At 46.8% G+C, this 23,819-nt stretch overlaps 1 pseudogene; it reads left to right on the top strand.

The window, feature by feature from the left end:
- Nucleotides 1–1,059: 1,059 nt before the first annotated feature.
- LOC130887514 (splicing factor U2AF 65 kDa subunit-like) lies at nt 1,060–2,644 on the top strand (annotated as a pseudogene).
- The last annotated feature ends 21,175 nt before the right edge of the window (nt 2,645–23,819 follow it).

The following is a 23,819-nucleotide window of genomic DNA, read 5'->3' on the forward strand; positions in this document are numbered from 1 at the left end:
GAAAGTGGGTGTAGTTTTTCAGGCTACTTCCTGCTGATTGGGGGCCGCTGATAATCTAATGGGGACCTAAAGAAAATTTAGAGTTATAGTCAAGTCCTGACTGGAATATCCTGTGAGTCCTGATCATCTCAGGCAGCAGTCTTAATCTGTTCTGGATGTAGACCTCAGACATCTGGGCTATCTCTTCCTCCTGGAGATTTTTCAGGTGGTCTTGCTTGATCAAGCTGGATTTTTTTTTTTTGTGTGTGTGTGATTTTTCGAGACAGGGTTTTTCCGTGGCTTTTGGTTCCTGTCCTGGAACTAGCTCTTCTAGACCAGGCTGGCCTCAAACTCCCAGAGATCCTCCTGCCTCTGTCTCCCGAGTGCTGGGATTAAAGGCCTGCGCCACCACCACCCGGCTCAAACTGGATTTTTTTTTTAACTCAGAATGAATCCACAGCCTCTCATTTTCTGTGGAAACAAAAGCAAAATCTCTTCTCCAAAGTAACATAATTTTTGACATCTGTTTTGAAGCCAAATATTTTCACAGTATCTATGTTGGGTTAGGAGGCAGCATTTATAAACAAAAGTCTTTTAGCAGCTGTTGCTCCTTCCTAGGCATTCAAACAATTCAAAGAGAGCATAACAGCATACAGTATCAAGATTCTCTGTATTTTCCATGTTTATGCGTCTTTCTTTTAACCTCTATTTCTCTTATTTTTACTTTTCCTTTTTGAGACAGGCTCTCTGTACATCTTTGTCCTGGAATAACTGTGTAGATCAGGCTGTCCTTGAATTCACAGAGAACCACCAGTCTCTGCCTCCCCAGTGCTAGGATTAAAGGTGTGTGCTACCACAACTTGAACTCACAGAGATCAGTCTGTCTCTGCCTCCCAGGCATTGGGATTAAAGGTGCATGCTAGCACACCTTAAAGTCACAGAGATCAATCTACCTCTGCCTTGCAAGTTTTGGGATTAAAGGTGTGTACCGCCACACCCAACTACTCTCTTTCTTTTAAAAGGGGCAGGCAGCACACAGTGAGGCAAGAGCTGCACAGGGCCCTACGTGGACGCATAAGCATGCTGGACTTGGACGAGTTCCAGCTGAAGCTCGACGAGAATAAACAATAACGGGACAAGGAGAACCACCATTGGAAGCATAGCCACATCCATTCTAGAACCCGGGACCAGAAGCACAGGAACCGGAGCCGAGATCGGCTTAACCAGCAAGAGCACAGTGCCTCCCGAGACAGACGAAGGCGAAGCAAACCTTTGACCAGAGGCCCTAAAGAGGAGCATGGTGGATTGATTCATCCCCCTCGCCATGAGAGGAAGAAGAAGAAGAAGAAGAAGAAGAAGAAGAAGAAGAAGAAGAAGAAGAAGAAGAAGAAGAAGAAGAAGAAGAAGAGGAGGAAGTGGAAGAGGAAGAGGAAGAGGAAGAGGAAGAGGAAGAGGAAGAAGAAGAAGAAGAAGAAGAAGAAGAAGAAGAAGAAGAAGAAGAAGAAGAAGAAGGTGCGTAAATACTGGGACGTGCCACCACTGACTTTGAGCACATCACCCCAATGCAGTACAAGGCCATGCAAGCTGCGGGTCAGATTTCAGCCACTGCCCTTCTCCCCACTATGACTCCTGATGGTCTGGCTCTGATCCCAACGCCCGTGCCTGTTGTTGGGAGTCAGATGACCAGACAGGCCAGACGCCTCTACGTGGGCAACATTCCATCTGGCATCACTGAGGAAGCTATGATGGACTTCTTCAATGCCCAGATGTGCTTTGGCAGATTGACTCAGGCCCCTGGCAACCCAGTCTTGGCTGTGCAGATCAATCAAGACAAGAATTTTGCCTTTTTAGAGTTCTGCTCAGTGGATGAAATGACCCAGTCCATGGCCTTGGATGGCATCATTTTCCAGGGCCAGTCACTGAAGATTCGAAGGCCTCATGACTGTCAGCCACTGCCTGGCATTTTAGAGATCCCGGCTGTTTATGTGCCTGGCATTGTATCCAGTGTAGTTCCAGACTCTGCGCACAAACTGTTCATCGGGGGCTTGTCCAACTACCTGAATGATGACCAGGTGAAAGAACTTCTGACATCCTTTGGGCCTCTGAAGGCCTTCAACTTGGTCAAGGATAGTGCCAAGGGCTCTCCAAGGGCTACGCCTTCTGTGAGTACGTGGACATCAACGTCACAGATCAGGCCATTGTGGGGCTGCATGGGATGCAGCTAGGGGACAAGAAGCTGCTTGTCCAGAGGGCGAGTGTGGGAGCCAAGAATGCCACGCTGAGTACCATCAATCAGACAACTGTAACCCTTCAAGTGCCCGGCCTGATGGGCTCTCAGGTGCAGATGGGCGGTCACCCGACTGAGGTCCTCTGCCTCATGAACATGGTGCTGCCTGAAGAGCTGTTGGACGATGAGGAGTACAAGGAGATTGTGGAGGACGTGCGAGATGAGTGCAGCAAATACGGGCTGGTCAAGTCCATCGAGATTCCCCGGCCCGTGGACGGCGTCGAGGTGCCTGGCTGTGGAAAGATCTTTGTGGAGTTCACCTCTGTGTTAGACTGCCAGAAAGCCATGCAGGGCCTAACTGGCCGCCAGTTCGCCAACAGAGTGGTGGTCACAAAATACTGTGACCCTGACTCTTACCACTGCCGGGACTTCTGGTAGAGGTGGCTGGGAGAGGGTAGGGGGAGGGCTGGCTGTGGACTTTCCCCCCACCTTTCCCCCCCTCCTTTCTCCCCTCTGAAGATGATGGATGGGCAGAGGAGTGACAGCCGAATGACAGAAGGCAGCAACTGGAATGGCAGCAATTATGGGGGTGGGGGGTTCGGGGGGCTAGGGCAGGAAGGGGACTGGGCAAGTGCACACAGGCCCACATAGACACACGCACCCACACAGACACAGAGGGAAGGGGCTGGGATGAGGACTGTGTGCACAGCCAGGCAGGTAGTACCCCCACAGCCCCGTCCCAAACAGCTTCTTATCACTTGACACCTTTTTCCTCGGCCTTTTCCCACATGGTAGGAACATAGCATGTTTACATTTTATGGCCAAACTATTTTGAATTTTCTTGTCTGGCCCTCAGTGCCCTGCCCTCTCCCTTTGCGGACCACAGCTCCCGTCTTCTGGCTTTTGGTCCTTCCAGTTCTCCATCCTGGTTTCTTAAGTAGTTGATTCTTTAACCTTTTCTTGACCCCCAACCCATTATCTCTGTCTTGTTCTTCCTCTCTGTGGCAGTTTTATATTTGCTAATAAGAATTTGCTCATTAAACATTTTGTTGTATATAAGAAAAAATTAACCTTTAGCCTGCATATATTTTTTACACATTGTAAACCATTTAGAGGTTTTCTTCATCTTTGAATCTATCTATCTGACTACATGAGTCTTTTTGGAGAGGATTAAAGCCATGACGTAGAAGGCTGAATTCAGCCCATTCCTTAGCGAGGCCTACCTGGGCCTGCCTATCTTCAGCTTCTATATTAAGTGTACACACTGCTTGGCTGAAGCCAACAGGGGCTCAGAGCAGCTCCAGATGCCTGTCATGGGTGTCCCCAAGAGCAGGAACACAGCCAAACTTGTAACCCAGACATCCCGGGCCTCCTCCCTGAGCCAGCTGGGTGCATATGGGGACAGCGAGGACAGTGATAGCTGTCCCTTACAGTGACATCACAGACCCAAGAAACCAGAGGAGGAGATGGGATCAAGGAAGGCACCCCCAGCAAGTTCCTCTTGACCTTGTCTTCCACGATGGGACCTCCAACTGCCCTGTGCCTTACAACCCCCGTCTGCACTCTATGCACTAGAATCCAGTTGGCCAGCTTCAGGCAAGGCACTGGAGGCTGAGGAAACACAGGCAGAGAGGGCACGAAGGGATCTTGCAGCAATAGTCACGAGTCAACATTTGGTCACGAGTCAGTCACAAGGTCACAAATCTTTGGTCAGGAGGTCACGAGTTGTCGGTTAGGAGGTCACAAGTTGACACACCTAGTGTTCTCTATGAAAATGGAATCATTCCTTTTGTGATTCCAACCAAAAACAGTTTTCTACACAGTTGGAATGTGGGGCAGGTTCAGCTAACAGATACCTCTCAAGATAGGTGGGTGTGGAGTGGGCTCTGCCAACAAACAGTTCTCAATACAGTTTGGTTGTGGGTCTCTCTGCAAACATCCCCAGGACAATGATCCTTGCTATAATCTTTGGAAAATTGGCTCCTGACACACACGCGCATGTGCGCACACACACACAAACACACACACAAACTTTTGGTGAGTTTTAAAGCTATTATATTTAAATCCTAATCATTTAATGAGATCCCTGAAATATGCAGGGAAGATCAGAGCAGATCAGACGAAACACTAGGTCAGGATTAGCGATACCGGACACTTGGTAGAGAATGAATGCCTGGGTTTGATCCCTAGCACCACATAAACCAGGGATGCTGGTGCAACCCTATAATCCTAGCACATTGGAGATAGAGAAAGGAGGATAAGAAGTTCAAAGTCATCCTTGCTACAAAGTCAGTTCATGGTTGTGGTGGCTTGAATAGGTATGACCCCCATAACTCATGTCTTTAAATGCTTGGCCCATAGGGAGGGTACTATTAGGAGGTGTGGCCTTGTTGGAGTAGGTGTGTCACTGCAGAGGTGGGCTTTGAGGCCTCCCATATGCTCAAGCCACACCCAATATGACAGTTACTTGCCATTGCCAGTGGATCAAGATGTAGAACTCTTCTGCTTCTTCTCCAGCACCAGGTTTGCCTGCCCCACACCATGCTTCTCACCATGATGATAATGGACTAAATCTCTGAAACTGTAAGCCACACCAATAAAATTAGAGTTGCCTCGATCATGGTGTCTCTTCACAGCAGTAGAAACCGAAACCAAGACAAAGACTAACCTGGGCTATGTAAGATCCTGTCTGGAAAATAAAACAAAAATCCCACCCGAGCACAGGGATATAGGAGGTCAGGGTAGCTTCGCTGTGAACCAAGGTGAGTCGTCTTATTTGTGAGACTCTCACAAAATATCTGGGCAAGAGTGAGGCCCTCACTGAGATCATATGAATCGAGGCATTAAGATTGGTTTATTGCCATTTCAACATTTTTATTTGAAAACATAGATATATAAAAGAATATTGTCCCTCTGCGGGGAGCTTTCATAGCAAGTATTGCTAATTATGCCGGAATTCCTGCTTTTCAGCAGGGAGAGTTTTAACTAGTCTCAGATGGAGAGGTTCCTTTCTGTTCTCATGCTCCCATAATTTTCCCTTGTTATCCCAGCTTGAGCTCTCTGCCACTGAGCTACACCCTCAGCCCCAGATTTTTTTTGGTCCAGACAGGCTTCAAACTCTATGGAGCTCAGGAAAGTCTTGTAATGTTCATCCTCCTGTCCAAATGTTGGGATTTTAAGCATAAGCCACCATACCATGCTCACAGGTTCCAGTTTTTAAAAGATCTGATTTTGGGGGATGGAGAGATGGCTCAGTGTTTAACAGCAGTGGCTGCTCTTCCAGAAGACCTGGGTTCAATTCCCATTACCCACATTAAAAATTATCTGATTTTATTTGTTTATATTTTTCTTCTTCTTGAGACAGGGTTTCTCTATGTAGCCCCGGCTGTCCTGAAACCTGATCTGTAGACCAGACTGACCTCCTCATACTTAGAGATCCACCTGTCTCTGCCTCCTACTTGACTCTGCCTCCCAAGTGCTAGGATGATAGGCAATTTTTTTTAAAGAAAGAAGAGTATAGTGGCACTTGCTTTTAGTCCCAGGGAAGCAGAGGCAGGCAGATCTTCAAGAATCAGCCTGGTCTACATACTGTGTTCAAGGACAACTAGGGCTATGTAGAATTTTTTGTTTTGCTTTGTTTTTAATAAATTGTATGTATGTCATATCTGATTTTGAGTGCAATACCAGCGGAGGCCGGAAGATGTTGGATCCCCTAAAGCTGGAGTTATAGTGGTTGTCAGACACCTGACATGGGTGCTGGGAATGGAACTCAGGTTCTCCTCAGGAACAGTATGTGCTTTTAACTGCTGAGCCGTCCCTCCATCTTCCCAAGTCCATTTTTGAAAGTTAAGGCATGCAGATTTACTAATGAGCAGAAACAGCATCAGGAAGCTAGGAATCTAGGGAAATACCCCAAATCACTGGAAAATGCAAACTCCAGTTACAGAAGGTGGGGAAACCTGCAGATAGGGCAGACCTGTCCATTCATCCCAGGACTCTGAACAGGGTACTTGGACCCTCAACCTCAGGTCCCTCACTTGAGACAACGGTAACTGATGCTTCCTCCAAGGTGGAGGAGAGATTAGCAGGCTCAGCAGCAGACTGACAAGGCTGATGTGAGGGGTGGGGTTGGGCCTGGTGGGGCAAACTTGTGACTACTGAACCTGTTTGCCAAAAGAAGAGAACAACTGGATGCCTGGAGAACTGCACCCTCGCCTCTGTCCAGGTTTCCATTCTTAATCTTTAACATGATCTCCTCCAGGGTCTTTGATGCTGATGAGTACAGTTATGTGGGATGGTCTTCTGTTTCTGTTGATTTCATTGGTTAATAAAGAAACTGCCTTGGCCCATTAGATAGTCCAACCTTAGGTGGGTGGAGTAGACAGAACAGAATTCTGGGAAGAAGGGAAGTGAGGTCAGATGCCATGGAGCCAGATGCCATTGATCTAGCCACCAGGTTAGACATGCTGAATATTCCCTGATAAGCCACCATTTCGTGGTTCTACACAGATTATTAGTAATGGGTTAATCAAGATGTGAGAATTAGGCAATAAGAGGGTAGAAATTACTGGGCCAGGCAGTAATTTAAATGAATACAATTTGTGTGTTGTTATCTCAGGTAAATCTAGCCGGTGGCCAGAAGCCGGGTGGTGGGAAGGGGCCCTCTGCTCGCCTCATCTTTACAGTACAGTTAATGACAAGCGACCATTTTCCCACAGCTTCGAAGTTTGCAAAAGCACTTCATGGCAAACAGAACCAATCGGATGACTATATCAAAACTAAAGATTAAAATTTTTTTAGAGACATACATAGATCTAATCTACATGGAAAGTAGAAGAAGACATGATCTCCTGAGATCTTCTGAGTAAATTGGGAGCATGGGGACCATGGAGGAGGGATGAAGGGGAGCGGAAAGTCAGGGAGGGGAGCAGAGAAAAATGTTGAGTGCAATAAAAATCAGTTAAAAAAAATTTAAAACTACAAACCGAAAAAAAATTTTACTATTTCAAAAAGCATTTCTTTGCCGAGATATTTAAAAATATTTTTATTTTTTAATAAGTATTGAGTGATGTGTTGCCTGCATGTGTGTCTGTGTGAAAGGTATAAGATTCTCTGGAACTGGAGTTACAGGGAGTCACAGTTGAGAGCTGCCACATGGGTGCTGGGAATTGAACCTGCATTCTTTGGATATTCTTTTTTTTTCTTTTTTCCTTTTTTTTTGTTTTTGTTTTTCAAGACTGGGTTTATCAATTTCCTTCTGTCATGTCCTTTTGATCAGGACTCCTGCTTCCACCACTAGGGTGACTCTTCCTAAATCAATTAATACAATCAGGATGTTCTTCAGGAGAGGCTCCCTACTTAGGTGACCTTAATTTGTGGCAAGTTGACATAAAACCAACCCTAATAGCCACTATCTCTCCTGAATGCAGCCTTGAATTACAGCTCCTTTCTGAAGGAGAATGAAATTCTTCTGAAGTCTTAATTATTCACATATTTCATGTATATGAGTCTGTCTTCATGCACACCAGAAAAAGGAATCTGATCCCATCACAGAGGGTTGTGACCCACCATGTTGTTGGTGGGAATTGAACTCATGACCTCTGGGGAGCAGTCAAGTGCTCTTAACCGCTGAGCCACCTCTCCATCCCTGAGTCCAAAATTCTTAAAATAAGAAAAAATACAAAACCAAATAAAATTCAGGTCATATACCCAACCAGACATGGCTAGAACTCCTGTGTGTGTGTGTGTGTGTGTGTGTGTGTGTGTACACCCTCATTTAGTCTAAGGCTTTGGGATGACTGCAGAACTTTATGTCCCTCCTTCTGTTCAGGAGTGGCCATGCCATTCAGCTATGACAGAAGCTGTGTGTCCCACCCTCTGCCTCTGAAGATGGCCTACAGAGAACCCTAAGGCCCTCACTGGCTTGGCCTTTGGAGTAACATGGAAGGGTTTAGGAATTGTCTGTACACATCGTTACTGCATCTGAGGTATCAACCACTGCTGTCGTCTTCTGTGCTTCCTCCTGTTCTTTCTCCACTTCCAGTGGTAACACGTAAAGTGACCAGAGCCCAGAAGAGTCCACACGCTTCAGGTCACAGAGCAGACTCTGAGCTCTGTCTTTCCCAGGGGAATTCCTGCATGTGTCCCCTCTTCCTTTTCAGACTGGAAGAGGGACCAGCTGTACTCATTATGCCAGGTGCCAGAACACAGCTGTTCCCTCATTGTAGGCCTCCACACCCAAGTGAGCTGAGCATGGGGGAGCCTAATGGGGGGTGGGGCTACCTCGAGCTAGCCAGTGATGCTGTGTCCACAGTAGGCAAATGCATCCTGAAACTGATTCAGAGCAGCAGTTCTGACTGGTGAGAGCCACCACTGACCGGTTAGAGGTGGTGGATGGCAGGGCAAGGAGTAGTGGCCTCGGGTCAGATTATGCAAAGGTGTGTGTACGTGTGTGTGTGTGTGTGTGTGTGTGTGTGCGCGCGTGCCCGCACGCGCGCAAGTACCTGTGTATCTAAAGGGGGGTTAATTAAAGGAAGTGGGACTGGAGAGTAACAGTGCCAGTGAAGGCAAGAACATCAAGCTTTAGCCCCAGTTCCCCTGCACCCTGGGGTTCAGTTCCCATCTGGACCAACAGTGAGTGAACCCCCTGAGCCAGTGGTCTTCCTGAGAGAAAGGATTGCACCAAAACAAAGCTAATCCATGAGCTGAAGGCTAGGAAGCACACAGGTATGAGCTGAAGGGAGGACTCCTGTCTGCCCGCAGTGTAGTCTAGAACCTGGCTTCTCTTTACATGTCTAGGCTCTGCCATGCCCTCTCCGTATCTGTCATTGCTGCTTCCATAGCTGCTCTCCAGCCTCCTGCTGCTTTACTCAGGAAGTGTTGGGCACAAAAGCATGAGCCAGCATTCACAAACAAATGCTTCAGTTTTCAAGATGGCTCTGGGAAGGTAGCTCACCTTTAGGATTGATTGCTGCACAATCATGATTACATGCCAGCACCCATGTAATCGATCACCTGTGTAACTCCAGCTCTGAGGGATCCAACTGCCTTTGTGCAGGAACAGACTTGAGAAGTCACACACAGGTGCACACACACAGGTGCACACATACAAGTGCGTGCACACACAGACACAGACACACACACACACACACAACTTGACAGAGGACTAGGGGTTTAAGCCCAGCTGTAGACCTCTGGTTTAGCATCTAAGAGAGAGCCTGGTTTAGTTCCCAGGACAACAAAGAATACAGGGAAAGGATTTGATTTGACTTCTTTGGCACCAGATCCCCTATAGTGATGAGGCTAGCAGGACTGCTTCATCCCACCCAGATCCCACATGTTGAGCTTTACACCGGAAAAGATTCAGCATGTCTGATCTGGTGGCTGGCTCCATTTTGTCTGATCAACTATGCTGTCTTTCTCCCAGCATCCTGTTCTGTCTTCCCTGCCTACCTATGTTCTGACCTATTGGGGCTAGAAGTTTTCTTTATTAATCAACCAATGAAACAACAGATAGATAAAAACCCTCCTACATCATTTCCCCTTTTTCTGATTAAACAAAAAGGAAGGCTTTCACTTTAACATAGGAAAATTATATATAGCACAGCAGTTATAAACTAGAATTACAGTCACAATATTTACATCTATTTTATCTTTTATCATAACAATGGAAAACTATAATTATAACTATCCATCTATTCTTCAACTCCATCAAAGACTCCAGAAGGATATAATATTCCCTAAGTAAGCAAGAAGTAAGCCGCTTCCAAAACTCTAGAAATGACAGAGACGTCTCACTGCCTGGACAGTCACCCAAAGTTCTTTTGTACCATTGGGGCATTCATCTTCAGCTTACAGGCTCATAGTATCCAGCAGATATTGCCATGAAGCAGGAAATTTCAAAGACAGTTGAGTCACTATCTTCTGTGTCCTGCAGAATGTCTTCCAGACTCTTTCATGAGTCAGGATCCCGAAAGACAATCTCACCTTTATGCAAGTTCAGCATTCCTCTTTCTTCGGGTTCTTCATGTCCAGTTTATGTAACAGTTCAGGCAAGTGCAGTTTCTTGCCCAAATGGCTATCAAAGTCCATAAGGAGCCCATTCAATGCCCATCTTCCTCTTGAAGTAGCTGGTGCTGCCAGGAGCAGACATGTCTCATTGTTATGAAAAGCCCTAAGTTATTAAAACATTTAAAATGCCATATTCTGTAGTCTTTGAAAGATATGAAGAATGCCTATCTAACTAAAATATATCTCTATATATCCAGAAAATCCAACTAACATGACTACAAGCTTGACTATTATTGATGATTATCCATTAACAACCTATATACATTACATTTTAAATGAACTACACAATCACAATACCTTAATCAAGATCAGAAATACATATACATATATCAAAATAGACCTTAAATTTAAATCACTAAAGCAAAATCCATATCAATGCTAATTATTCAGATTTATATCTCATCCCCCATTAAATGTAAAAGACCATTTATAAACAATATTTGGGAACATGGGCACAGTTTTTTCTCTCCAAACTGCTTCCTACTGTTTTGGCGCTTTTAATCAGGTCTTTTATTTTATAACCTGTGTGCTTGATTTAACTCAGTCAGCAGCTGAGTGAAGTAATTTTTGAGGGTGGTCACAGCAACGTTTCAGGAGGGCATGGTCTATCATACCATATTGGGATAGAAACAATCCACAGGGTCTCATCCTCTGTGAAAAAAAAAAAGAAGGACTTTCCCAAAGCATCATAACCTTAGATCCAAATTTTGAAGTCAAGGTATTTTCAAAATATCTATCTTGGATTAGTTCAGCAGCATTTATGAACAAATATCTTTTAGCATCTGTTGCTCTTTCCTCAGCATCAAACAATTCAAAGACAACATAATAGCATACAGTATCAAGATTCTCTGTGTATTGTCCATCTTTGTGTGGCTTTATTTTAACCTCTATTTTGTTTATTTTTACTTTTAGTTTTTGGGACAAGCTTTTCATATATCTTTGTCCTGGAAAAACTCAGTATACCAGGCTGTCCTTGAACTTACAGAGATCCTTTGGTCTCTGCCTCCCAGGCATTGGGATTAAAGGTGTGTCCTGCCACACTTTGAAGTCACAGAGGTCAATCTATCACTGCCTAGCAAGTGTTGGGATTAAAGGTATGTACTACCACACCCAACTACTCTCTTTCTTTCTTTCTTTCTTTCTTTCTTTCTTTCTTTCTTTCTTTCTTTCTTTTTTGTTTTTACTTTAAGAACTTTAACTTTTAGCCTGTGTGTGTGTGTGTGTGTGTGTGTGTATTTTTTTTTCCAAGACAGGTTTTTCTGTGGCTTTGGAGCCTGTCCTGGAACTAGCTCTTGTAGACCAGACTGGTCACGAACTCACGGAGATCTGCCTGCCTCTGCCTTCCAAGTGCTTCAATTAAAGTCATGTGCCACCAATGCCTGGCTTTTTTTTTTTACCTGCATATTTTTTTAACACACTATAAATCATTTAGAGGTTTTCTTTAAATTTGAATCTCTTTTTACGGTTTCTCTCTCTCTCTTTATCTCACCACATGAGCCTTAAAATTACTGAATAATATGAATAATATTAAAGCCGTGGCTTGCGGGCAGGATCCAGCCCATTCCTAAGCCTTCCTGCTTTCTCAGGCTTGATGTAGATTCAGTTATTCAAGTCTGGGCACGTTGATAGTGATGAGGCTAGCAGGCCTGCTTCATCCCACCCAGCTCACACGTGGTTAGCTTGACAACGGGAAAGATTCAGCATGTCTGATTTGCTGGCTGGCTCCATTGTGTCTGATCAACTATGCTTTCTTTCTCCCAGCATCCTGTTCTGTCTTCCCCACCTACCTGTGTTCTGACCTATCAGGCCAAGAAGTTTTCTTTATTAATCAAGCAATGAAAAACAGATAGATAAAAACCCTCCTACATTAATCCCCTGATGTGTGAGTGGCAGGAATCCAAGATCTATTCAGCATGGGAGTTGGGATCCAAACTGAGTTCCTCTGGAAGCCCAGCAAGCTCTCTTAACTGCTGAATCACCTCTCCAGCCTGAGACGCCTTTACACCCCCCCCTCCCCACACACACACACACCAGACAGGACAGGCTAGGCTAGATACTATGCTTCTATATGGTACACATAAACTTCATTTTCCTGCCTCTTGTCCCCCAAGTGCTAGATTACAAGAATGAGATTATAAGAATGAATCATGGTTCAGTCAGCTCTCAGACTCCATCCTAGGACTTTCTACATGCCACGCAAACACTCTCTATCAGCTGAGCTACAATCTAACCTTAAAATATTTCCATTTGGGAAGCTGGAGAGATGGCTCGGCAGTTAAGAGCACTTGCTCTTGCAGAAGATGAGGGTTTAATTCCCAGAGCCCAGGTTGTGGCTCACAAGTATCTGTAATTTCAGTTCTACGGAAACAGTGCCCTCTTCTGGCCCCAAGGGGTACTGTGTGCACAAGCTGCACAAAGAGATAGGTTGGCAAAGTACCCATACACATAAAATAATACTTAAAAATAAATGAATAGAAAAAAATTTTAAAAGATGCACGAAATTTAAAGATACTAAAATTTATATTTCATGTCATTTTCTCTTTTCAAAATACCATCTTTAACTCGGGCATGGTGGCATTTGCTTGTCCCGGCATTCTGGAAGCTGAAGCAGAGTAGCCTAGACATCACTGGGAAACCAGCCAAAGTGAGAAAAAGGCAGGCAGCTAGACTGACGACAAACAGGAGTGCGAAGGGATTAATTTTATGTTTCTGACTTTTTTTCCAACGAACAATGGAAAAAATAAGTCTTTGCCTACAGGTCATGAAAGAGAAGCATGGGCTCAGATGTAGCAGCTAGTGGCCTGTTCATTCCTGTTTTAGCTGGCCACCTTCCAACAGCTTTTGAGGCCTGACCAAGCAAAATCACCATCTTCGGAACAATGGTGGTTGATGTTGCAGCTGGGCCCAAGGGTCACTTTCCCTAGTGACCTTCCTCACACTTCAGCTTTGAATTTAGCTAGGTACCTGCAGTCTTTTATAACCCAGCCCCTGCCTCAGGGCCACTTTCAGTTCTTCTCCAGCTTTCCAGTAGGGGTTCCTGAGCTATGGTTCCTCTCTAGGTCACTGGCAGTCTCCTGGCTTTTTCTGTTTTTCTGGGAGCAGACTTCTCCACTAACCTGACTCCACAGGCCCTAAGCCTGTCCCCTTCCTCAGGCCACCCTGGTTCATCCTTGGCCCAAGCAGAGTAAGGGTTCCTGCTCCCCACCGTTCTTGTGCACATTTCTTTGCATCCTCAGGCAAGGCTTTTCAGTGGGGACCCAAGAGTGTCAGTGGAAGGAGGGGGGAATCTTCCGGACACAGAGGGGTCTCCAGACAGCTAGGAAACCATCCTACTACTCAACTATCTCTACGGTCCTCCTCCCTCCTTTTAAAAGTTTTTTTTTTTTTTTTTGAGAGAGAGAGAGAGAGAGAGAGAGAGAGAGAGAGAGAATTTATGAATGTTTTCTTTTGTTTATAAAAGAAAGAGGGGGAAGTGGTGCAGGAGAATTGTCTGTATTCTGTCAATCCCCACAGCTGGCCCTCATGTTACAGACACCTGTCATTCTCTTGAGCCTTCTGGTGAGTCCCAATCAAGTGGAAAGCACTGTGTGAAGGCTGGTAAGAAACCCCCTTGTATTGACCAGTGAGCCAAGCTAGTTCTTTGTAGGGGATGGGGGTGGCGGGGAGTACGGTGGGGTACTGCCATCCTAGGGTCATATAGAGGCAGATCACAGTTTATTGGGGCTGCTGTTGCTGTTTGTATTCTGGAGTGTGCAACAATTGGTTTCTTTTCAACCAGATAATGACTGTGATCGACCCGCAGAACGACAACTGGGTTGCTGTTTTCACTATTATGAGAGTTGCCACAAGTGTTTGTGGGCAGGCTTTGAGGGGGCTCAGTTTATCTTCCTCTCCTCCTCCTTGTTTGCAATACCCGCCCCACCATATAACTGCTGTTATATGTAAGTATTCTTGGTACATTGATTGGAATAAATATTTGTTGGGTGCTTATTGCATGCTGGGTATCGTCCAAAGTCCCAGGGTCTGTGGGGAATGAACCAATTAAAGGACACTGCCCTCCTGGAATCTCTGCCCTTCTCTCTGGGTCAGAAAATACTAAGGAGAAAGTAACAACAAAGCAGAGGGTGTGCCAGGTGGGGACAGACACTAGACCAGAGGCAGATAGAATTTGTTGAGCAAACGGGTAGTGAGTGAGAAAATGTTTGGGGAAATAGTTTTGGGATAGGGTGGGGGTGCCACAACAGGTGCAGAAGTCCTGGGCCAAGGCCCAGCTCGGTTTACTTGATGGAACAGCCCATCAGGGAAGACATCTCCAGCGATTCTCTGAGGAGAAATAGAACGTTGTGAGGGGGCTTCCAGAGCCTAATGCTCTGGGTACGCTGCCTGTGAAGTCATCAGCACCCTCCATAGTGCTACCACTCTGCCAGGGCCTCGTAGGGTCCATTTAGCCTGCAAGCAGACAGTGTGCTGTTAAGCGCCAGACAGGAGATGTGAACTGGAGGGAACAGTCAGGCAGAGAGGTGAGGGAAGTGAGACATGCCTGTCTCCTCCCCTGGTTCAGCCAGTGGCCCTTGGCCCTTGGCCAGGCTCCTGAAAGCCAGTCTGATTCCTAGTCTGGGTAACTTAATTGGCATAGGCCTTCTCCAGCAGGGCGCTTCAGAATTCCTGGCGCTGGGCATCATGCATGAACAACAGCTTGTTATTCTTAGTGGGCAGTCGGTCGTCCACCAACACATTCATCCACTGCCTGAACTGCCAAAGCTGTGGGTGGCAAGGGGACATTTGTCTGCATAAAGTGAACTTTATCCTCAGAGCGCCTCCTAGTGGCCTTGCCGATAACATACCAGCAGTAATCACTCACATTAGGATTTTAGTGAAAAACTGGGGGGTGTTTGTGTGTGCATGGGTGTGTGTGTGTGTGTGTATTATATCATTTCTTTCCTACCACATTCTGAGTTTCAGGGATCAAACTCAGGTCATCAGGTTTGGGATAAGTGCACTGAAGCCACCTTGACCAAGGCCACATCAGCTATCTAATTAACACCCTGTAATTCCAACCCCAAGGGATTTAATACCCGTTTCTGAACACTGAGGACATCAGACACACATATGTGCCTACTCTGACAAACATCTGTGCAAACTCTAACACATACACATACATCAATAATTAAAATAAAAGTTTAAATCTAAAAATGAAAAAAATGTCTATCCCATTGCCCACACGCTACTGGAAAATCTGGGCTCTGTCCATATGCCACCATGAGCCCTGGAGCTAGCTGAGCATGGAGCACAGTGCTCCTGTGGAAGCATGGGAGCATGGTGCCATGCATCAGTCACCCACTGCCATCTGTCCCCTGGGATTGGCCCTTAGTGACAGGCCAGGTAACTGGTGGTGCTTTGCGGACTCCAGGGTCTGGGAAGTTTCTGTCATGGTTGATAGCCTCTGGGCTTTGGAGGGAGGCTGCAGTCTGGAGGGAATGGTAAAGACTCCACAGTCATCAACACAAGGGAGCTACAAAGGAGACACTGATCTCCTCCTCTTATACCCAGCATCCCTTGGGCCCATTGAGCCACAGAGACGATTGTGGTCTTAGGGCTCTTTGGCCTCTTGCTATACTTATTTCTGCCATTTTCCCTGCCACAAAATGAAATAGAGTAGACCTGGATCTTGCCCTGGGCCTGAAAGGGTGCGAGATTGTGAGGGAGGACTACCTCAGGGAGAAGGAGATAACCTGGTGCCTGGAGTAGTGTCATGTGACTCTATTGCCCCCTTATTGATGGCCCAGACAAAAGAAGTCCTACCCCCTGTGACAGGTGAGAAAGTTTTGAGTTTTGTCTCTAAGACAAAAGACAGGGTCTCCTCTAGCCAGGCTATCCTGAACTCACTGCATTGCTGGGAGTGACCTTAAATTTCTCACCCCCCTTTACTGTTGTTGTTGTTGTTGCAAGGTCACTAAGCTCTTGGCTAGCCTAGAACTCACTTTGTAGACCAGCCTGACCTTGAAATCATGGGTAATCCTCTAGCCTCCTCTAGATTTTGCGATTCCAAGTATATGCCACCATAATCAGTTTATTACATTATTGAAATAAGTTTTTCATTTTTTAATGCGCATTGGCGATTTCGTGCTGTATGTATGACTGTGGGAGGTTGTCAGACCTTGCACCTCTTGGCGGTTGTGAACTGCCACGTGGGTGCTGGGAATTGAACCTGGGTCCTCTGGAAGAGCAGTCAGTGCTCTTTTTCAACTTTTATTATTTATTTTTTATTGTTCTTAGTTTTGTTTGTTTGTTTTGTTTTTGACACTATGGAACAGCCCTAGCTACATAGTGAACCTCGTCTCAATAAATAAAATAATAAATCCTTGAACGAAACAAATAAATGTAAAGTGCCTGTGTTTACTCTTCGGCTACCATGGAGCCCCACAGAGCTTCTGGGAAGGGGCTCAGGGTGCACTGAGATCTCATGCAGAGAGGGCAGTATCTCAGCATTGGACCACTGGAACCAGCCACGCCATGAGACGAACAGGGTCCCAGAGTGCAGCTGATGTCAGCTGCAACCTCATGAGACACTGGGTTAGCCCTGCCCCTCCACATCTGAGGCTCTCCCACAGAACCTGGGAGGTGAGAATTGCTTGCTGGTTGTTTTGTTTGGGACAGTCTCATGTGGCCTCAGGTTGGCCTTGAACTCTTGCTCATTTTGCCCCTTTTATCCTGGTGCTAAAAGTGTAGCTATGCACCACCATGCCTAGTTTGACAATTAAAAAAAATTGTCTGTCTGAGAATGTGTGCACCTGTGGTGGTGTGGGGGCGGTTGCTGGGGTGGGGTGGGGTACATTCCTGTGCACATGGTGGTCAGCAGGGGGTACTGAATTCCTTGGACCTGGAGGTGAGAACTTGGCTGTTGGGGTCTGAGCTCTGGACTTCACTATTTTGTAGCAGGTGCTCTTAACTGCTGGGCTGTCTCCTCACCTGCCTCCAGTTGCTAAGCCTTGGGTAATACATTATGCAGCAACAAATATCTACTAACTGTATCATCCCAACTCACTCCCAAACCAGACCACAGTAGGTAGAGAAGGGCCCTAGAGAACACAAGCAACCCAGACTTCCAGGATTGAGAGCCATTCCACAGCCCCCTCTCCCACCCCAACCTTTTTTTGGGGGGTGACCCACTTTCCCGATGGAGGCCAGCCCCTCGTTTTCCACTCACCGAGGACTCCTTTGCAGATGTCTGTGTCAGAGAGCTCCTTAGTGATGAATTAATGATGAATTCGTGATATCTTATGGTGAAGGAATAAGAATTTTAAGGGGTGAATGGCCCCCTCCCTACCTCCCATGCACCTCTGAGTTCTAGTGAGCAGTAGGAGGTGCTGAGCTATCTGACCACAGCCTGGCTCCCAGAGACAGGCTTGGGTGCCAGGCCAGGATTAAACTAGGAGTCTTTGCAGAAGCACATTCAGAACTGCCCTAGCTCTGATGGCACTGGGGCCTAGTGCCAGGGACCTCCCCGCTTCCCAGTGCCCACCTTGGGCTGCTGCCTGGAGAAGTTCTGCATCTTTTTGGAGTTAGGACACAGATCCTTGAAGCCTATAGACTTGGATTCAACAGAGAAAACAGGGTCCTCAAACATTTCCCCCTTCCTTAGACATGCTGCTCAGAGCTCCTCAAAGTTTTGATTCTTGTAGTTGTGGGCATTTTGGCTTTGGCCCATGCCTTTGGCCTTGAGCTGGCTACTGTTTATAGAAGCCTCCGTTCCCTTTTCAATATAAATGCCTCTGTTCGATAAAAAAAAAAAAGACCAGTCACCCAATTTAAATGGTACTGAAGCTGGGTGGGTGGGAATAGCAGCTGTTTGGAAGGTGGGAACAGGAGAGTCAGAAGCTGACCATCTTTGCTTACAGAGGTTTTATCTTTTTAACACACTTCTGGGTGGTTTTGTGTGTTAATCTGATGCAAACTAGAGTCATTAGGGAGGAAAAAACTGTAAGGAGGTTTCTCAATTAGTGATCAATGGGGGAGGTGCAATCCCTCGGCTGGTGGCCTTGGTTCCATAAGAAAGTAGATGGACCAAGCCATGGGAAGCAAGCCAGTAAGCAACTCTCCTCCTCAGTCTCTGTATCAGCTCCTGCCTCCAGGATCCTGCTGTTTGAGTTCCTGTCTTGACTTGCTTCAGGGATGAAAAGAGATGTGGAAGTGTAAGCCAAATCAACCCTTTCTTCCCCAGCTTGCTTTTTGGCAATGACATTTTGCTGCAGCAATAGAAACCCTCACTAAGACAATACTTACTTACTTTTATATGCATTTGCACATGTGCCTGAGTGTTTATCTGTGCACCACGTGCTCACAGAGGTCTAAATAGGCATCAGATCCCCTGGAACTGGAGTTACAGATGGCCGAGAGCTGCCACGCGAGTGATGCGATTCAAGCCAAGTCTTCTGCAAGAGCAGTAGGTGCTCTTAACCGCCAAGCCCCTCCACTTGCCTCTGCCTCCCAAGTGCTGGGTAAAGGTGTGCACCACCACGCCCAACCTTATTTAATTAAAAAATGTGTAGGGAGTCTTGCCTGCCTATATGTCTGTGCAGGTGTATGCAATGTCCGTGGATGCTAAAAAAGGATATCAGATCCCCTGGGACTGTAGTTAGTGGCATTTGTGAGCTGCCTAACATGGGTGCTGGGAACTGAACCAGTGTCTCTGGAAGATCAGTCAGTGCCCTTAACCTCTGAGCCATCTCTCCAGCCCCATAAATCTAGAAGATGTGTTTTATTTATATGTGTACATGTCTGTGTTTGTTGAGTGTGTGTGCATGTGTGTGTTGGAGGGGGCAGATGGGGTCAGATTCCTGGGAGGTAGAGTTACAGACATTCGCAGACTCTCAGGCTTCTCCTATGGTGATGAGATCCAATACGGGGCCTCGTTATTGTGCAGCAAGTGCTCTTGACTGGGGAGTCATCGCTCCAGGACAAAGGCAGAGCAAGCATCATGTCTGCAGAGTGCTTGGGTTATTGTCACCCGGCCTCTGAAAACGAAAACAGGGTGACTGGTTCACAGAAGAGAAGACCAAGGCTTCAAGGGCATCAAGAAGAGATGCCCTTCCTGCTCACAGATGGGAGGAATGGCGAGGCATTCATAAGACACAGTGAAGAAGGGAAGACATTGGAGGCCTTGAGCTCAGCCAGGGAGAGCAGAGATGATGGCGTCCCTTTGGAGGGCATTGTTTGACAGGACTGACTCAGATAACAGAGCACAAGGACTGGAGGGATGGCTCAGAGGTTAAGAGTGCTTGCTCTTCTTCCAAGGATGCAGGCTTGGTTCCCAGCACCCACATGGGAGCTTCTTGGGTACCTGCACCCATGTGCATATACCCTACATAGACACATAAATTAAAATAAACAATCAGTGGCTGGAGCTATTCCTCCATGATTTAGAGCATTGGCTGCTCTCCCAGAGAATTCAGGTTCAATTCCCAGAACCCACATGACAGTTCACAAGCATCTGCAACTTTAGTTACAGGGAAGCTGATTCTTTCTTCTGGCCTCTGAGGGCACCAGGAACTCATATGATGCACAGATGTACATGCATGCAAAACACCCGTGCATATTTACTAACAAAACAACAACAACAAAATATAGCACTTGGGAGGCAGAGGCAGGTGGATCTCTGTGAGTTCAAATTTGGTCTAAATAACAAATTACAGTCCAGGGCTACATAGAGAGTGAGATCCTGTCTCAAAGAAAGGAAGAAAGGAGAGAGAAGGAGAGGAAAAAATGCAGAGAAAGAGAGAGAAAGGAAGGAAGGAAGGAAGGAAGGAAGGAAGGAAGGAAGGAAGGAAGAAGGGAGGGAGGGAGGGAGGGAAGGAAGGAAGGAAGGAAGGAAGGAAGGAAGGAAGGAAGGTGGAGGAACAGAGAAAGGGAGGGAAGGAGGGAAAAAGAAAGAAAGGAAGGATGGACGGAAGGAAAGAAGGAAGGAAGGAAGGAAGGAAGGAAGGAAGGAAGGAAAGAAGGAAGGAAGGAAGGAAAGCAGTTCTCAACAAGGGAGCCTGTTTTACCCAGCCTAAGGATTCTTGGCCATGTCTAGAGATGCTGTTGGCTGCCACAACTGGAGGGTGCTTGCTATTGGCATCTAGCAGACAGCGCCCACAGATGAGCTAACTACTTTACAATGCTTGGGACAGCATTGCCTCTATATGGACCAAAGTTCCCTCAGCCTTAGATGTCAGCAGCTCTGCAGAGGCTGGAAAATCTGGGTCAGAACTCAGGCCATCTACACAGGGAAGTGAGTGACTTGGGTGCCTTCCACTCTGAGCTTTCCTGGGAGGCCTCTGTCATGGCTGCACTAGGATTGAGGGGGCTCAGCCTCTGCTGGAGGTCTGCAAGCATCTCAGAAGGTCCTGGCACCCAAGAGAATTGGACATCACCACGGACAGCCCAGCCCAGTGAAGGTGCAGCTTTACCTCCTCATTTCCCTGCAAGTTCCTTCGGCGATCATTGTCCAGCTAAGAGTCATGTCTCACCATTCTGACTGTAATGGCTGTTAGAGCACCCATTCGGGTTACCAGTGTCTGAGCTTGTTACTTAGTGCTGACAGCACGGAGTCATGCACCCTACTTCCCCCCCCCCCACTGCCATTGCTATGGCAAACATTTCTAAAGAAGACAGCTGACCCAAGACCTGTCGCATGGTGTTGTGGGGCCTTTTTCTGCAAGTACAGCAACCATTGTCATCTTGATCAGACTAGCGGGGATTACTAGCAATGGACTCTCAAGACGAAAGCCACTGGATCTTCACCTAGGTCCCAGCCACTCGGTCTTGCACTTTCCAGTGACCGGAGACTTGGTGACGCTAGACGGTGGTAACACACACTTTCAATCCCAGCACTCGGGAGGCAGAGGCTGGTGAATCTCTGACTTCAAGGCTAGTACAGTCTACAGAGTGAGTTCCAGGGCAGCCGAGGCTACACAGAGAAATCCTGTCTTGAACAACAACAACAAAAGGAGACCCACTACATATGAAACTGCCTCCTCCATCAGACTAAACGTCAAGATGAGCAACCTCATCAGACTAGGGATCATGCATATTGCACCTATTTCCGTGTTCATTATGTTTTATAGGCACATATATGTGCCAGAACATATCTATCTGGAGGTCAGAGAACAACCTGTAGGTTCTTGGGGATTGAACACAGGTCCTCATGGTTCGGGGCAAGTGTCTTTATCTGCTGAGCTATTTTGCTGGCAAGGATCCTGCTTTTGAGACCAAAGCCACAGAGTGAATGAAATCCAGTCTCTGAAACAAAAAACCAAGAATACTGCCTCCCAATGCCGTAAATCTATTTATTTTGGTTGCGTCAGTTGAGCTAATTATAATTAATATGTGAAGCCCAACCTCACACACTTTTTGTTGTGGTAAGAACACTATGATGCTATTGTTTTGTTTTGAAGACAGGGTCTCAGAGAGACTAGGATGGCTTCACACTCTCCCAGTAGTGTAGGGAAGGAGACCTTGAACTGCAGACACTCCCACTTTACCTCCTGCGTGCTCAGATGAAAGGTCTGGGTCTTAGCATTCAGTTTATCATTTTACAGGGATGGAACTCAGGGTTTCATGCATTCGATCATTCTACCGCCTCAGTTACATTCCAATTGCTATTGTCAGTGATATAAAAAAATCTGTTTTTAATTATGTGTATGGGTCTCCTGTGAGCTGGATTTACAGGTGGTTGTGAGCCCCTCAACATGGGTGCTGGCAACCAAACTTGGGTCCTCTGCAAGAGCATTATAGGGTCTAACGAGCCACCCCTCCAGTCCCATTCCCAGTGACTTTTAAACCTATTACATTGCAATCAGGGAACCAGTAGTTTTATGGAGAGTTTGCTCTCCAGTGAGTGGAGGAAACTGAGATTCTGCTTCAGAATTCTCTAGGGGTTTGGGGTCTCCTTCAAACCTACACATACAGGGGTCTGGTCTCCTGCTTGTCACAGAAGCCTAGAGGCAGGGTCTAGAGGCCTTTTCAGTTCCCTCCCTCTTACAGGTTTAAGGGGGAGGGCCAGAGCTGAGCCCTGATCCTCCTCTGCTGCTGAAGCTGGATCCCCCAAAGGCCTCTCTTACCTGCCCTGCTACCAGACCAAACCATCCTGGATCCAAGATGAGGGCTCAGGCTCCTTGCAAGTAGCTTGCTTCTGCGTTATCTTCCAACCTCAGGTTTTGGGAATAAGAAGGCAACATTTCTAGGATTGGGAGATATTCTCTGTTCCCTAGGGTTTGACATATCTCTAATGGCTAATGGGGGCCCCTTACACAAACCCATTTGTGGCCAGCCATGACTGAAGGGTATGGGACATTGCCCTACCTATCAGAGTGTTGGTGAAATGACATTCTTTCCCTACGTCTGAGGAAAAAGACCAGCTTTTACCCTCAGCGAATCCAGCATGAAGAAGGACCCTCTCTTCCCTGTCTGAGGTCTCAGAGAACACAGCTCCATTTCCGCAGGAAGTGCTAGTATACAGAAGGGACTGGCCCCTTTAGTGCCTACCTGGGGAGTACAGCATACCGAAGGCAATCAGGTGAGCACCTAGCACAGTGCTTGACAGATGAAGGTTTTGGAGGGGCACATACCACCCCTCCCCCACCCAGAACTCTCTAATGTAGGGGGAGCCTTAAGCCAGGGGCAGTTGCCTTTCTGTCCTTCCCACTTGGCCCTTTTACCTTGGCCCTTCCGATCTGCTAGGTCCAAGGCCTGTCCCTAGTGGGATGGGAACAAGCACCTAACTGGGGAGCCACCCTAGGGCAAGTCCCTCCCTGTCAGTCTGAGATTTCTGGAAGTGGTTGTTCCTATCCCTTCAGCCTGCATTTTTTATCCTGAAAAGCTTCTCGTTTACGAAAAAGCTATCATGTCACAAGTCTGTGTCATGTCTTTGTGTATTACTACCTCACCATTTTTTTGAAGATACATAGCCCATGCTAGCTTCGAACTTGCTTCATAGCTAAGGCCTTGAACCCAGGGTCCTCCTTGTCGCTTCCTCCCAAGTGTTGAGACTGTGGGCATGTGCTACCTGCCCCTCCTCCTTCCTTCATATGCCATGTGCATGAGAACACCAGATGACAACTCTGACATCCTGTTCTCTCCCACTGTGGGTTCCAGGGCTTGAACTCAGATCATTATGGCAAATGCTTCATCCTGCTGAGCCATCTCCTGGGCCCCTGACCTTCTGACCTTTAGTGCACCCCCACACCTAGTTCACACCTTGCTAGGGATCAAATCCATATTTGGGCATGCTAGGCAAACACCACATCAGTTGAGCAACACCCCAGCTCCTAGTCTCCATTTGTAGGTGAGGTCCAGGGGTGTGAACCTAAAGCCTCAGCCCTTACCTATTATCCCATAGAAGGAGGATACCCGGGAGACTCCCTGAGGCCACTTCCTTGCTCTTCCTCTACCTGTAGCCAGGAGAAAGACAATAGGTTGTGGAGACTGTTAGGTTTCTTGAAGAACCCAGACCAGAGCTAAGTACTGTTTGCCGAATACTACTACAACTGGGTCCCAGTTGACC

The sequence above is a fragment of the Chionomys nivalis genome, chromosome 15 (assembly GCF_950005125.1).
Source record: "Chionomys nivalis chromosome 15, mChiNiv1.1, whole genome shotgun sequence".
In the NCBI taxonomy this organism is placed as follows: Eukaryota; Metazoa; Chordata; class Mammalia; order Rodentia; family Cricetidae; genus Chionomys; species Chionomys nivalis.